The sequence below is a fragment of the Rhinolophus hipposideros genome (assembly GCF_964194185.1).
Source record: "Rhinolophus hipposideros genome assembly, chromosome: 16".
NCBI lineage: Eukaryota > Metazoa > Chordata > Mammalia > Chiroptera > Rhinolophidae > Rhinolophus > Rhinolophus hipposideros.
The window spans coordinates 17,882,707-17,896,044 of record NC_138062.1 but is presented as its reverse complement, the minus strand read 5'-3'; the positions used below and the strand labels follow the sequence as shown (position 1 = coordinate 17,896,044).

Below are 13,338 nucleotides of genomic sequence, written 5' to 3'. Positions count from 1 at the left end.
CTTGGTTAAAAAGACAGAGGAAGAAAAAGGAGTTGGCACTCCATAGGGCAAATCATTTCTATAAAAAGAAAAGCTCTTCTTACATTTGATTACCAACTGTGGGAAGAGGAAGCTGTGAAAATACCACCCGTGAGTATAACGTGAGTAATTTTAGGTGGCTCTTCTAGGTAGTCGGGTATGTCTCTGGCAGCAGCATTTAGAAAATGCTTCAGTCCTTCGCTGGGAGTGGACAACATGGCTTTTCTGCGGTGGCCCGTCGCCTGCGCTTGGGGTTCTGTCCACATGCCCCTCCTTATGCCTCACTAAAGTGCTATCTGCTTGTGGCTCAGCCTGGGCTTTTCAAGGAACTGTTCCAAACTTCCAAATGTGACTACATTCAAATACTACTTCAGGTCTTAATAAAACACTTTTAAGATGTAGTGTTCTGTCACTAAAAACTAGTAAAAATTGCTCTGGGTTAAGACCTTAAGTGGCACTCATTTTCAATGCAATTATTAGAGCTCTATGTTCATGTGCGAACGATGAAAATGAAGACTGCACAGCTCAGGCAGATCTCTGCCCGGCCTCAGAGACCTTACAGTCTTTGCAGGACTAGAAGTATACACAGAATAACTCGAACAACACAGAAAGCAGCAAGTTCCACAAACGGATAAACACAGCCCTACAAGCAGTCAAGGAGGGAGAGCTTACCCTGGGGTTGGGAGAAGGGACCCAGCTGGAAAAGGAAGTACTGCAGACGTGGGTGGTACCAAAAGGAAGTCAGCACCCCATGTGCCCCAGCTGTGAAGGTGCCACCCTGCGCCAGCCGCCGTCCTCGGTCTCCAAAGCCTTTCCACAGAGTAAGGCAAAGGAGGCAACAGTGGCAAATGCATGGAGATGACGAAGTGCCGAGGGGATATGAGGGGTTTCTGTAAGGCAGGAGCCCAGTGTGTGTGTCAGACTGTGAAGGAAACGGGATAAGACATCACGATTAGGGCCAAGAGGGCTAGACCTGGAATGACAAACCAAGGAGCTGGGCCTTTCTGGAGCACATAACAGGGACCCACAGGAAGCCTCTTAGAGGGGAGCAACATAAGAGCCACACCTACAGGACGTTATCCTGGAAGGTCTGGGGGACCAGCAAGAGGGCAGTGAGCAAACAGCCTCTGACCACAGTTGTAGCAGTGGGGCTGCAGCATGCGTCAAAGCAAGACAGAGGAGCGGGCTGCAGAGAGAGGGCAAGTACTTGTGTTATGAGGCTCCACTTTAAAGACGGACGCTCACTGCAATAAGCAACCTTCTGTACCCTCACCCTTCACCCCCACCAGGCTCCTCAAATCTTTCCTTCAACATTGCTTCTCCAACATCACATGCAACTCACTCTCCCATGGGTCACTAGTCTTCCTAAGAACAAACTCCTAACTCTGCATTTTCCAAGGCAGTGACTCACCTGCTTCCCAAGTCCCTTACTGTGGCAGAGACTACTAGTTGCTCCCTTACTATTCATTTCCCCCTTTTCTATGGTAGAGGTCAGCAAACTTCTGTAAAGGGCCAGGGAGTAACTACTTTAGGCTTCGCAGGCAATATGGTCTCTGTCACAACTACTCAACTCTTCCACTGTGACAGCAGCCACAGACAATTCATCAACGAATGGGTGTGGCTGTGCTCCAATACAATTTTATTTACAATGACAGGTAGCCGGCTGATTGGCGCTCAGATCATTGTTTGCCAACTCCTGTTCTATAGTAACAGAAGCTTTTACAGGGTGTCTAGTTCACTAAAGATGACATTTTCCAGCCTCCCATTCAGCTCACTGCAGTCACGTGACACTGTTCTGGCTAAGAGGATGTGAGTGAAAATGACCTGTAGAAGTTCTAGATCACCCCCCTCCTCGTGGCTGAAAAGAGACCGTGCTGAGTCATCTTTGACTGTGAACACGGGGCACCACCCTCGGGATGGCAGAGAAACAAAATGGAAGGAATTTAGCTATTGAGATCCCATACTAGTTCTGGGCCAGTAAAGGTGCGCCTGGAATTTTGTTAGAAAGAGAAACGAAAAGCCCCCCAACTTTTAACTTAGGTCAGTACATTTGGGGGCACCTGTTGATGAAGCTCTACATTTTCTAGTGTAGCTCAGTGCCCCAGGTGGGATCCCAAAGGGAAAAGACTTTGTCGTATCGGGATCAACGATCAGTCGTAAACCCACTGGTCAGATGACTGCACGAATCTCTCATCATCACGAGAACTAATATCTAGTGAAAGCTTACTCTGTGTCATGTACTTATAAAACACAAGCTCTTACTTACCTTGAAAGCAATTATTATTACAATCATTTTTACAATGAGGTTCAGAGAGATTAACATGCCCAAAGCCATACTGCTCCTGAGTAGCCGCACAAATATATAAACTCAGGGACACAGGACGCTCAAGCACGCTCTTTCCCCCAAACCAGCTCCCTCGAGTCAAGGACAAGCCACAGGAGCCAATTCTACGGTGATATTTAGAGATGGCTCTGACTCCAGGTTTCAATTTTCAAACTGAAAAGCACCACTAAGATCCACTGATTGATGGCTCCATTTGGTTTAATTACTACTCCCCTCTAAAAGCCAAGTAAACCAAACGACACAAGGTTACATGACTTGCCCAGATTCCTTTGAAAGGCTTTGAGAATGCCAGAATGTGGATTTCATGAGACAGCCACAGGGGCTGCCAACTGGGCCCCAGCTTTGCCACCACCTCCTCTCCACGGCCCATTACAAGTTTATGGCCTGGACACCTGCTACCCCAGGCTGAACAGAGCCTGCAAAGCAGTTTCAAAATACTCCAGCAGAGGGGAAGGGCCTCTTTTCTCTCCAGGAAAGGGTGAGCAAGGCCACCGACATCTGCCATTGACCCGTGGCTGTCAGGTGTAGCATTCATCTCTGCTGGGGGGTTGGCACCTATCATGGGGACCATCTGGCTCCATTTCCTTGACTGCCTGGCCTCTCCTGTCCTGTTTAGCCTGGAGGCCAAGGAAAGTCAAGTTCACCCTGAAATTACGGCACAGTCAATGGCACCCACGGAATGGTAGATGAACCCAAAATTCACTTGTGAAAATTTTAACCTACTTCAAATTTAAAGGAAAGAGCTACTTCAAAAATAGTGTGATTTTTTTTTAATAGCATAAGTCGATTTTTGAAAACTTCACTTGCTTAATCAGCTATGAATAGCTAATTAAAAATTATGCATTATATTTAGTTGTTTCTATACCACAGATTATAAAAAAACGTTTTGGGAAAGACGGGTGGCTCAGTTGTTTTAGAGTGTGAGCTCTGGGCAACAGGGTTGCCAGTTCAATTCCCACATGGACCAGCGAGCTGCACCCTCTGCAACTAGAATGAAGACAACAAGCTGCCGCCGAGCTGCCGCTGAGCTCCCAGGCGCCCGGATGGCTCATTTGGTTGGAGCACATGCTCTCAACCACAAGGTTACCGGTTTGACTCCAGCAAGGGATGGTGGGCTGCGCCCCCTGCTACTAAGATTGAACAACCGCAAATGGACTTGGAGCTGAGCTGCGCCCTCCACAGCTAAGATTGAAAGGACAACAACTTGACTTGGAGTTGACGGATCCTGAGGAAAAAAAACTGTTCCCCCAATAAAGTCCTGGAAATACACACTGCTCCCCAAATAAAAAAAATGTTTTGTTTCAGAAATGTAGCAAAGAATAAATAAGTCTATCTTGAGTGGAGCACAAAATTAACATGTTCTCAATTACTTTTTAAAACCAATTATTTTTAAATTTAGGAAGGAAGACGTCACCACCAAAATGAATATCTCTAAGGACTTCCAGAGCCAAACTGTAATGGATGCTGAACTACATTAAATGCAGACATTTAAATCCTATTTTCAAAGAATGTTTTGAGATATGGAAAATGTTCTCACATATATTGTTATGTTAAAAAAAAAAAGCAGGTTTCAAAAAAGGCTTATAGACATTCTTATTATAAAAAAAAATGACTATGTATCTATATAAATATGCACTGAGATTTAGTCTGGAAGTAAATACCTCAACATTTTAACAGCAGTTTTCATCTGAGTGGTAAAATTACAGGTGATTTTTATTTTCTTCTCAACATTTTCAAAACCTTCTATAACACATCATAAAAGTATATATTTTTAAGGGAACTAGACTGTATAAAGAACATCATGACACTAAAGGCACCTTTTACTGTGTTCTGCAAGAGGATGCAGAATGTGATTTGGGGAATAAATAGTGCAAGCCATTTTATGTCCAAATCGCGTATACAAATCTCAGAAACTCACACATTAAATGGCACAGCAAGTCTCAGTGTTCTTACAAGGCACATTTCAGAACGATCAGTGAAGTACCGCAGCCTATGGAGAAACGGAGCCACTGGGGACAGGGTTCAGGCTTATTACAACAAACAGCTATTAGCTACGTTTTATCTTTACTAAATTGACATTAAAAACGGAGCGGGGAGTGTGTGGAGCACTCAGACATCTGTGACATATCATTATGATATCATTATGGAAGAATATTTCCAGGAATCCTAATTCACAATTACTGCTTTCAAATTGAGAAAAGAGAAAAACAAAAAACAAAAAACCTGTTAAATTAAAAGGAAATGCGTGCATGTCACAATTTAGCAGTAGCTCAAATCAACTAGGAATCAGTTTCTATTTTACAACAGGAGTTACTAAAACCATAGAAAAGTCTCACAATTAGGGAATAAAAATCAGAATAAAGTCTAAAACCAGAGCAAGTATCTCCTACTCCCAGTCCCAAGGCACAATAGAGTCCAAGGCTATGTATTTATTTGCAGATATTGAAAAAAAAGTCATAATGGCTCAAGCTAAGAAATCTTTGCCCCAAGTTTCACACTAATGGTCACATGACCCTCCAAGTGCGATCTCTCAGACAAACAGCCTCTTCTTTTAGAAAGTCAACAGATTATCGAAAACACCTAAACTAATCAAGCTCCTTTACTTTTTAAATGATGGAACTGAACCTCTTAACAGAAGAAAACAGGATTTTGAAAGAAACATTTCAGGAAAAGGTGAAGGTAGGGAGTTTCAGGAAAATGTCTGATAAAATTCCATTGCTTTTCCAAAACAACAAAAACTAGTTTCCCAAGCTCCAAAGACAAAAGCAGAGCAGAAAATAAAAGTGTGTTCTCCAATTACACTATTCCTAAGGGAAACACACTTTCACTTGCTATTTTTCACTAAATATTTTCTCCACAGGGTTATTTTATTTACAGAGACAAAAAGACAACGTAGACTGAATAATGTATGTGTGTCTGTCTGTGAGTGTGTGAGTGTTTGTGTGTGTGTGTGTGTGTGTGTGTGTGTATGGGCACACATCCTACAGAAATATACAGCTTTATGGAGAAAATGTACCTGCCCTAAATAAATATTTAACTGAAGAGAACATTTTCAACAATGAAACAACAATGGAGAAAGACACGTAACAAAACAGCATTAGTCTGTCTAACTAAAGAGCAAGCCGAAAGAGATGAAGATTGTAGGGTAAGAAAACAAAACATCACTATGACAATAAATAAGATTCTGATCTCTGAGCATGAACGTGAAGAGGACGGCAAACACACCTTTCACGCAGGCTGCCTACGAGGACAGCTTCCCCGTACCTCTGACTTCCATCCTCCAGCTCATGACCAGTCTAGGAAAGTAATATGTGCCCACAGAAACGCCTGCCTGGCCTGCGCCCAACTCAGTGACTTCAACTGCTCCACATTAATAACAAAAGCTGCACAGAGGGGACATGCGGGGAGAGAGGAAGAGATGAAAGACGGGTGCAGACTTCTAAGAGCAAAATCTATCTCCTGGTAAAGCAGCTCACCAAGCATGGTCAGAAACAACAGCCTCCTCAATGGAAAATATCAGTTCTCTTTATAGAGCCTTCCATGCCATGCTTTTAAAGTTTGCATGAAACTCAAATGACAAAAACAGGTTTTCATTGTGACAGACTGTAGTAACACAGAGACTTCTGTGCCAGGGGCTGTTCTGAGCACTTCACGCAAAGTGACACAGGGGCTCTCCAACAATCCAATGAGGTAAGTGCTGTCAGCCCCAGTTTACAGATCAGGAAACTGAGGCACGAATAGATACAAGACTTTTCGAAAATGATGTAACTAGTCGCGTTGAACACAGGCCGTCTGGATCTGGAGGCCAAGGGCTTCATCATGACACCGGGCTACCCCCCACGGAAGCCTTGCTAGTGCAGATAGTCCTGTGTGCCTAACCTTTGGGGATGCCATGGTTACTGCCACTCTCAGGGCTACCACTTTGTCGCTGCTTTCTGGCTGTTCCCTGGATTGGAGGGGAAGAGCAGGAAGCTACCTTTCATTGCGTGCCTGCTTTCTGTCAGCCCCTTCAGAAAAGAGCAATGCTCTCATCTATCATGTGGTATCAGCATTATTGTTATTATTATTCCCAATTTACAGATGAAAAACTGAGATTCTGATGTGTGAAGTACCTTGTTGAATACTAGTGAGAGGCAGTGCTGGCATTTGAATCTCCGTCTGTTTGTACGGAGTCTGTGTTTCTGCCTTTACACAAAGCATCCTCCCTCCCCGTCACAGGTTCATCCCCTAAGTGTGCGACTCATCCAACAGCCAGAGATGATCTCCCATATTTGAGCTAATTGTTTTACAAACGAATGGAAGAAACATGGAGAGTGAGGGAAGAAAGGTCAGTGAAATTCTAATACAACAGCAAAACACAAACAAAACAAAACCCACAGAAATTCCCACTTAGGTAACAGAAAGCACATTTGGTGGGCACATGCTCAGCACTGCTGCAGAGAACCATGAGGTATAAATATGACCAACTGTGTATTTCTGATGCACATAAACTAAGCCTCTGCAAACCATATTACATTTTACATGTACTACAGGAACTCACTATTGAAAAGAATTCTGTGGTCAAATCCCTTTGTAAAGTCAAAAGCTCTTTTACAATAATCATCCTCTAATTTACTTTTACGTCTTTGAATATCCAAAAGCAGGTATATACTATTTTACAAACCTAATGAGGTGTATAATAATCCAAGTTATCTTACACAGATTTGGGATCTAGTTCTGCCTTAAAATTGAAAAAAAAAATGGACCGTTACACATTTCCAGACTCTTCTTTATTAGCCTGTGGTTCAATAAATTGCTAAGTTGTCTATCACAGCAGCAAAGAAATTATTTAGTGTTTACATCTTGGCTAAGAATTTCTTGAAATAAAAAGAATAACAGGGATCAAATGCCTGATGATTAAAATGAAAAAGTATCATGAAACTGTAACACACAAAATGTACAGATACAGGGCTTAAGAATTCAATGTCCTCATTTTATGGCTAAGAAAACTAAGGCCAAAGAACTGAATGATCTTTTCTTAGTCTTAACTAGAACGAGTGGAAGAAACACAACTAGAACCCACTGCACTAATATCCAGTCCAGTGGGTGCCTTACGGTCCAGAATTGACTCCCTAGAATGATGTAAGATAATACAGCACCGTAAGTTCCAAAAGAGCAGGAACTGTGTCATATGGCTTGTTTCCACAGCTCCTACAAATTGCCTTGCTTAATCAATATTACTAACTACCCCCATGTTGGGAGGAGGGAATCAGAGGTGGTGAGGCAGACTACCTCCTACTTCTTTTCTGGTCTTTAGTGGCTTGTTAGGCAGATCCTAGAATCTCAGCACAGAGCTGTGCAAAATCAGGGCAACTTTTGGTTTGCCTCAGGGCAAAGAGGGGGTTGCGAGACCCAGATGTGGTGTCATAAAGATCTGCCATGACAGGAAACAGGATTGGATGGCACAAGACCCTTGCAGATCAGTTCACCTGTCCAGGTTAAGATTCCTCTGCTGCAAAAAAATAAATACTTTGTACTTCCTGATCTCTAAGGCCCCTTCCAATATTAAATGTTATTATTCTGTTTAGTCCTTAAATGTATAACTTTGACACCAAATACAATATTTTAGTAAGCCTCTTTCAATCTGCCTCTTTGTTTGGTGGGTTACTGTCAATCTTACATGTACACAAGTAGTCCACACCCCCACCTGCCACAAAGAATGAGGCAGGGAGTCGGAAAGCTCTCCTCTGTGATGGCCACGCGTCCTCATTTCCTTTCCTAACACGACTGCTATCGGAAAAGCTCCTTGGGTTTTGGGGGATTAGGCCCATCACACTTCTAGTTTTGTTCCTGGTTCAGGGCCCAAGGCTAGTCCTGTCACATCAAAAATACTGTTGCAAGGCTGTTCCGCCCAGACAGGCTGCATCTGTTTGGTGTCTGGTGAGACATTGCGCAGAAGGGGGCTCCTAGAAGGAGCTCATCAACTGCAGGGTCTGCCGAGAGCATGGAGCTGGTCTGAGGCCAGAAGCACAGGTCAGAGACAGGCCACGGCCACAGGGAGGCCGGCCTGCAGTGAGCCCGATGTGTAACCTAAAACTTGAGAAGGTGGTTAAGAAAGAAATACTGAGACAAGGAAAGAACAGGAGAGATTTGGAGACAAGAAAAATGAGAGCGTGAGAGAGGGAGAGAGGGAGAGCGTGGGGGGGGGGGGGAGATTACTTTGGAAATTCCAACAAACTGTCTCAATAAAGCAAATGTTACTATCTTCCAACTTAGTTAGGATAACATTTATTGTGTCTATGAGCTAAGTGGGACCTTATTAATTATTGTTAAGCATAAAGAGTTTTGCTACTAATGCATGTTTGTCAAGAAAAAGAAAAGCCAGGTCACAGGATTTTCATCACTAAGGAAAGAATCAGAACTTACACTGTGTATCTGTATAGAACTTTACAGATTACAAATCCCCTCCCTTCACACACACTTTCTGCTCTGATCCTCACGACAACTTCATGACATGTGAAGAAACTGAGGCTCGAGAGGCTGAGATAATTAGCTAAGACACTCAAAGTGCTAAGCAGCACATCATCAGGCCCACCTGGGGTTCTTCCACGCCCCCCAATCAAGTCTGTAAAACTACTTTCCCTCCAAACTCACCTTTTAAGACAAACAAAATTGTTTATTTGTTTTTAACCAATTGTTCAATTTTACTTAATATCTAGCATTGAAACAGGTTACGGGCTGAATATCATTAGTGGTTTAATAAGCTACATATCATTGTCCCTTGTACTGCAAAGCAGGTTAGCATATGATGTGTTAAGTAAGTTTGAGGGCTGGCTGGCCTGGAAACTTACACATATGCTACACTATAGTTTCTATGGGGAGCTCTGTTCCAAGTTCCAATCAACTGACTTAAAAGAGATCTTTTGAAACACATGAACGTGGCCTAAAAATAATCACTACTGCAAACTGAAGGAATTTCTTGGATTTCACTTTTCTTTCTCATTTCATTTAAATATATACAGACACACACAGAGCCTGTTTTCACTGAGCTGCAAGTACGGTATGAAAAGCTAAGCATTTCAGTATAAAAGAAGAAATTTCATAAAACTCCCACATATTATGATTGTGGATTACATAAAGAAGTGGGAAAGTCCCCTTCTGCCCCTAAACTGTGCCAAGACATCTGACATGCTCATATCTGCCAAGATTCTACAGTTACTCAAGTCAGAATCCACTCTTTAGAGAAATCAGCATAATATTGTAATGATTCAAAAAGCTCAGAAAGCATGTCTTGCCAGAATAATTAACTTTTTGAGGTCCTCCAAAAGAATTGTTCTGAGAAAAACATCTCACAGCCAAGAGATTTCAAATACTTTTAAAAGCAGGATGGCAGGTTTTCAGTTATGAATTTTCAACACATCATCAACATACATGGTTGAAAGTTTTTTCATTAAGGATCGAGGTGCCAGGTTTAAGAAGATTAAAATTTAAAAAATTCCAGCTGATGTATAAAAGCTAAGTCGGAGCATGCTTGGGACCACTGTGGCTATTAAAGCACATAGGTGACCAGAACATTAGGATAAATTCAATTCAGTTCTCCTAATGCTTTTTGATTCATTACAAATAGATTTGTCCAATTTTTCAGGAACATTCCTGTTGTGTAAGTTCAGAGGTGACTGTGTTATGCCTAAACCAAACCAAACCAAACGACAGGAAGGAATAAGCAGATGGAATCTCAGTAAGACACTCCCCACCTACAGCTCTGACAGAAGCCTGCCAGTCGGATTTCACTCTACCTCAAAGAGCAGGTATTGTGTGGACCTGGTGGCTCAGTCTCCTGCCATTTTCTCTTGTGTCCTCACTCAGGACAGTCCTTCCAGCAGAATCTTGAAAAAGACAGACTAAAACAAAAGGATCAAAACAAAAGGCAGCTTACATGCATGAGCAACCCTGAATTGCCTCATTTCAATCCCAAAGCGTCTCAGTCTGCGGATCCTCTGTAATTTATGTAGTACAACAAGAACCTGTTTAAAGCTGTTTGTCATCGAAAGGTACAAAGTGTGAGAAACCAAATTCTCTTCGTTATTGAGATGAGTCTTAAAATAACCACAAGCAGCTAATATTTAATTTAGTGTTCTTACCTCTCTGTGAGAATTCTTACTAGTAAGATACAAAATGTCCTTATAAAACATAACCTACAGTAGAGATATCTCATCAAGTAGGCCGTTATCTTGATGAGCTAGATATAAAAAGCAAGTCATTTTTTGAAAAAGACAAACTATTTGTACTTTAAATACTCTTCTTCTCCTTCTCCTTCCCCTTCCCCTTCTCCCCTTCTCCCCTTCTCCCCTTTTCCCCTTCTCCCCCTCCTTCTCCTTCTCTTTTTGTTTTAGATACAAGCACTTAAGATAGTCTAATAGGAAGCCTATACAGCTCCACAGGGTTGTGCCAGAAATCCAGCCATATTCTAATGAGTTACTCATTCTAATGACTTACACTATGTTTTTTAAATCTGAAAAACAGTCAGTATACAAGTTAAATTCTTGTTTTAGTGGTGCTTGCCTTTAGTTTTTCTGTGACAGGAATTCTTAGCCCCTCCTTCTCTATTTCCATAAGCTTGTGTTTTCTTATTTTGAGTTGCCTGAAAGTGGACAGAGTTTTATGATCTGTAAACAAACTTAAAACAAAGAAGCCTACAGTCCAAAATCAGTATTACCTCAAGTACATGTAATTTTTTTCTTTTTTATATCCACTAATTGCCCTGGGTCATAGTTTCTTCTGGTACAAAATGGTGGTGTGTGTTGGAGTGGGTGTGGGGTGGGGAGCACCAGGAGAAACAACATGCTACATGATTTCTAACTTTCCTTCTAACTCCAAATGTCTATCATTTGCTGTTTTCTTTGGTCTGCATTTATCCCGGACTTGAATGCTGTGGAGCAGTGGTTCTCAAGGGGTAAGAGGTCGGGAGAGCTGTCTTGCCCCCAAACCTTCGGCAATGTCTGGATACATTTCTGGTTTTCACAGCTGGGGGTGGGGTATGCTCCTGGTATCTAATGGGTGGAAACCAAGGAAGCTGCTAACTAAACATCCTTCGACGCACCGGCAGCCCTGCAACTAGGCTCACCCAGGCCAGCACTGTCAACAGTGCGGAGGTTGAGATGTCCCGCTGTAGAGGAACAAACTTGGGAAACGCAATGACTTGTCATCTTCCGAAAATTGTGACGGCCATTTCCTAAGTATTGACTACCTTTCATTTTCCTAGACAGGCAGCTCAAGGGCTTCAACTCCTAAAAGAGAAGCAGAAAGCAATAGGGCTTCTCCATGGCTCCCTTTCTTCCCCTTTCTCCCTCTTCCTCTCCTCCACACCTCCTGAATGATCAATGCTGAGATGCAAGATGAATCAGCCAAGCCCCTGCCTTCCAGGTGCTACCATCTAGTGAAGGAGACAGAAAACGTGACAAAAGGTCAGGGCTTGGATACTACAAGATATACTGAAGCTGGCAAAAGCCCACAAGTTCTTGAAAAGATCCATTAGGTACCAAAACTTCATTTAATCAGCAGATAGTACGAAGAAGACTTCATTGGCAAGTTTGTACATAGATCAATTCTGCTAGAAAAGTTCACTTACATTAGGAAAATGTTTTCAATCAACCAAAATGACGAGAGTTGTTCTTCAGCCATGAATATCATCTCCGTCCTTCTGAGGGAATGTGTAATCAAATGTCCCTCCAAGAAGACTAACAATATTCCAAGGATCATTGGGTTTTCTGGTCTTACAAGTGGTTCTGGATTCTTTTGTGCAGAGAAAGATGAGTAACGAAGGACCAGATGTCTGGGAAATGACTGCAGAATGGGCACCACCTGCTTTCTAGGATATTCTGGGTTGTATCCAAGGGAACCATATAATTTTGCTTCCAAACCAAGACACTTTTGAGAGTGAGTTACACCAGAATAATAGTATAAAGCAGGACAGGTGTTTGCTGAAGCCATGGGTGCTATAACAGCACTTCTGAAACAATGTCAGGTGGACAATGATACGTGAACCTTGGAATAGCCACAGGTACTAGCCGTACGTAGACTTCCACTTTTTTTTAGTCAACTGAAAAATCAGTTATAGTCAAAAGGAAAGAAATCTGATACTCAGTATAAAATCAACACAGAACATATCCAAGCAAATGACAAATCTGGAAAGCCTGAGCATACTCTGTTTATGAATCTAAAGTATAAGATTGTCACAACAGTGATCACCAGATGGAATTTAGTCTTTTCTGTGAGGCACATGAAAAGCAAGGGAAACTGTTAAACAGCTTCTGGTCTTTAAGCTTCGCCAATGTACTGATCCTCCTAACATACAGCTCCTCCAACTGGCACGAGCACATTTCTGGAACCTGCAGTCAATGCAAACCCTCAGTTAAAAGTCATTTGACTTTATAGGGCTGGCATGTTAAACCACATTCTGCTGCATGGACAGTTCTGGATGAGACAAGAGACGGCTTCAGGAACTCTCCCCTATCGAGTTCCACTACCAGAAAAGTGTATGGCTTCACGGGCATTTGAGGGGAGCCAAGATGTTACACATTTAATCTAGAGAATCTTAGAAAACGGGATACCAAACTCTTTGGAAAACAAAAATATTCCAAGGAAGAATGAGGTCAGTACCCTTTTTTCTAACCCATAAACAAAGAGGGAGTTCACAAATGAAAAAGCAAACTAAAAACACGGACTAATACTTTGGGTACACAGGGCAGGCGGAATGCGAGAGTCCCACTGCCCGTAGGCGCATAAGGAGGAGAGAGAGCCAGAAGACCTCAGGTACAGCCAGCAGCCGCAACCAAGGCCGCCCTGCCATTCTCTCTCTTTTAAGCTTATGAGAAGGAAGATAAAAATCCTGGGGAAGATGATACAACCTTCACAAAAGTCAAAGAGCCAAGTTATTCAACTTCTACTTTACCTCAGTGTTCCAGATTTGATCAAGAGACTTAAAACTAGAAATGGTA

General features: G+C 42.4%; 1 protein-coding gene across 9 annotated transcripts in view; it reads right to left on the bottom strand.

Annotated features, from left to right (window-relative positions):
- The window catches only part of GAB1 (GRB2 associated binding protein 1), a 113,938-nt gene that overhangs the window by 66,200 nt on the left and 34,400 nt on the right, over positions 1–13,338 (bottom strand). Inside the window, exon 1 of one of the 9 annotated variants that reach the window (XM_081077745.1) lies at positions 5,588–5,660. The exons of the other annotated variants lie outside the window; for them this stretch is intronic. The gene's annotated coding sequence lies outside the window, so the exon portion shown is untranslated. Of the gene's footprint in view, positions 1–5,587; positions 5,661–13,338 lie in introns of those variants that run through there. 9 annotated transcript variants of the gene reach the window in all.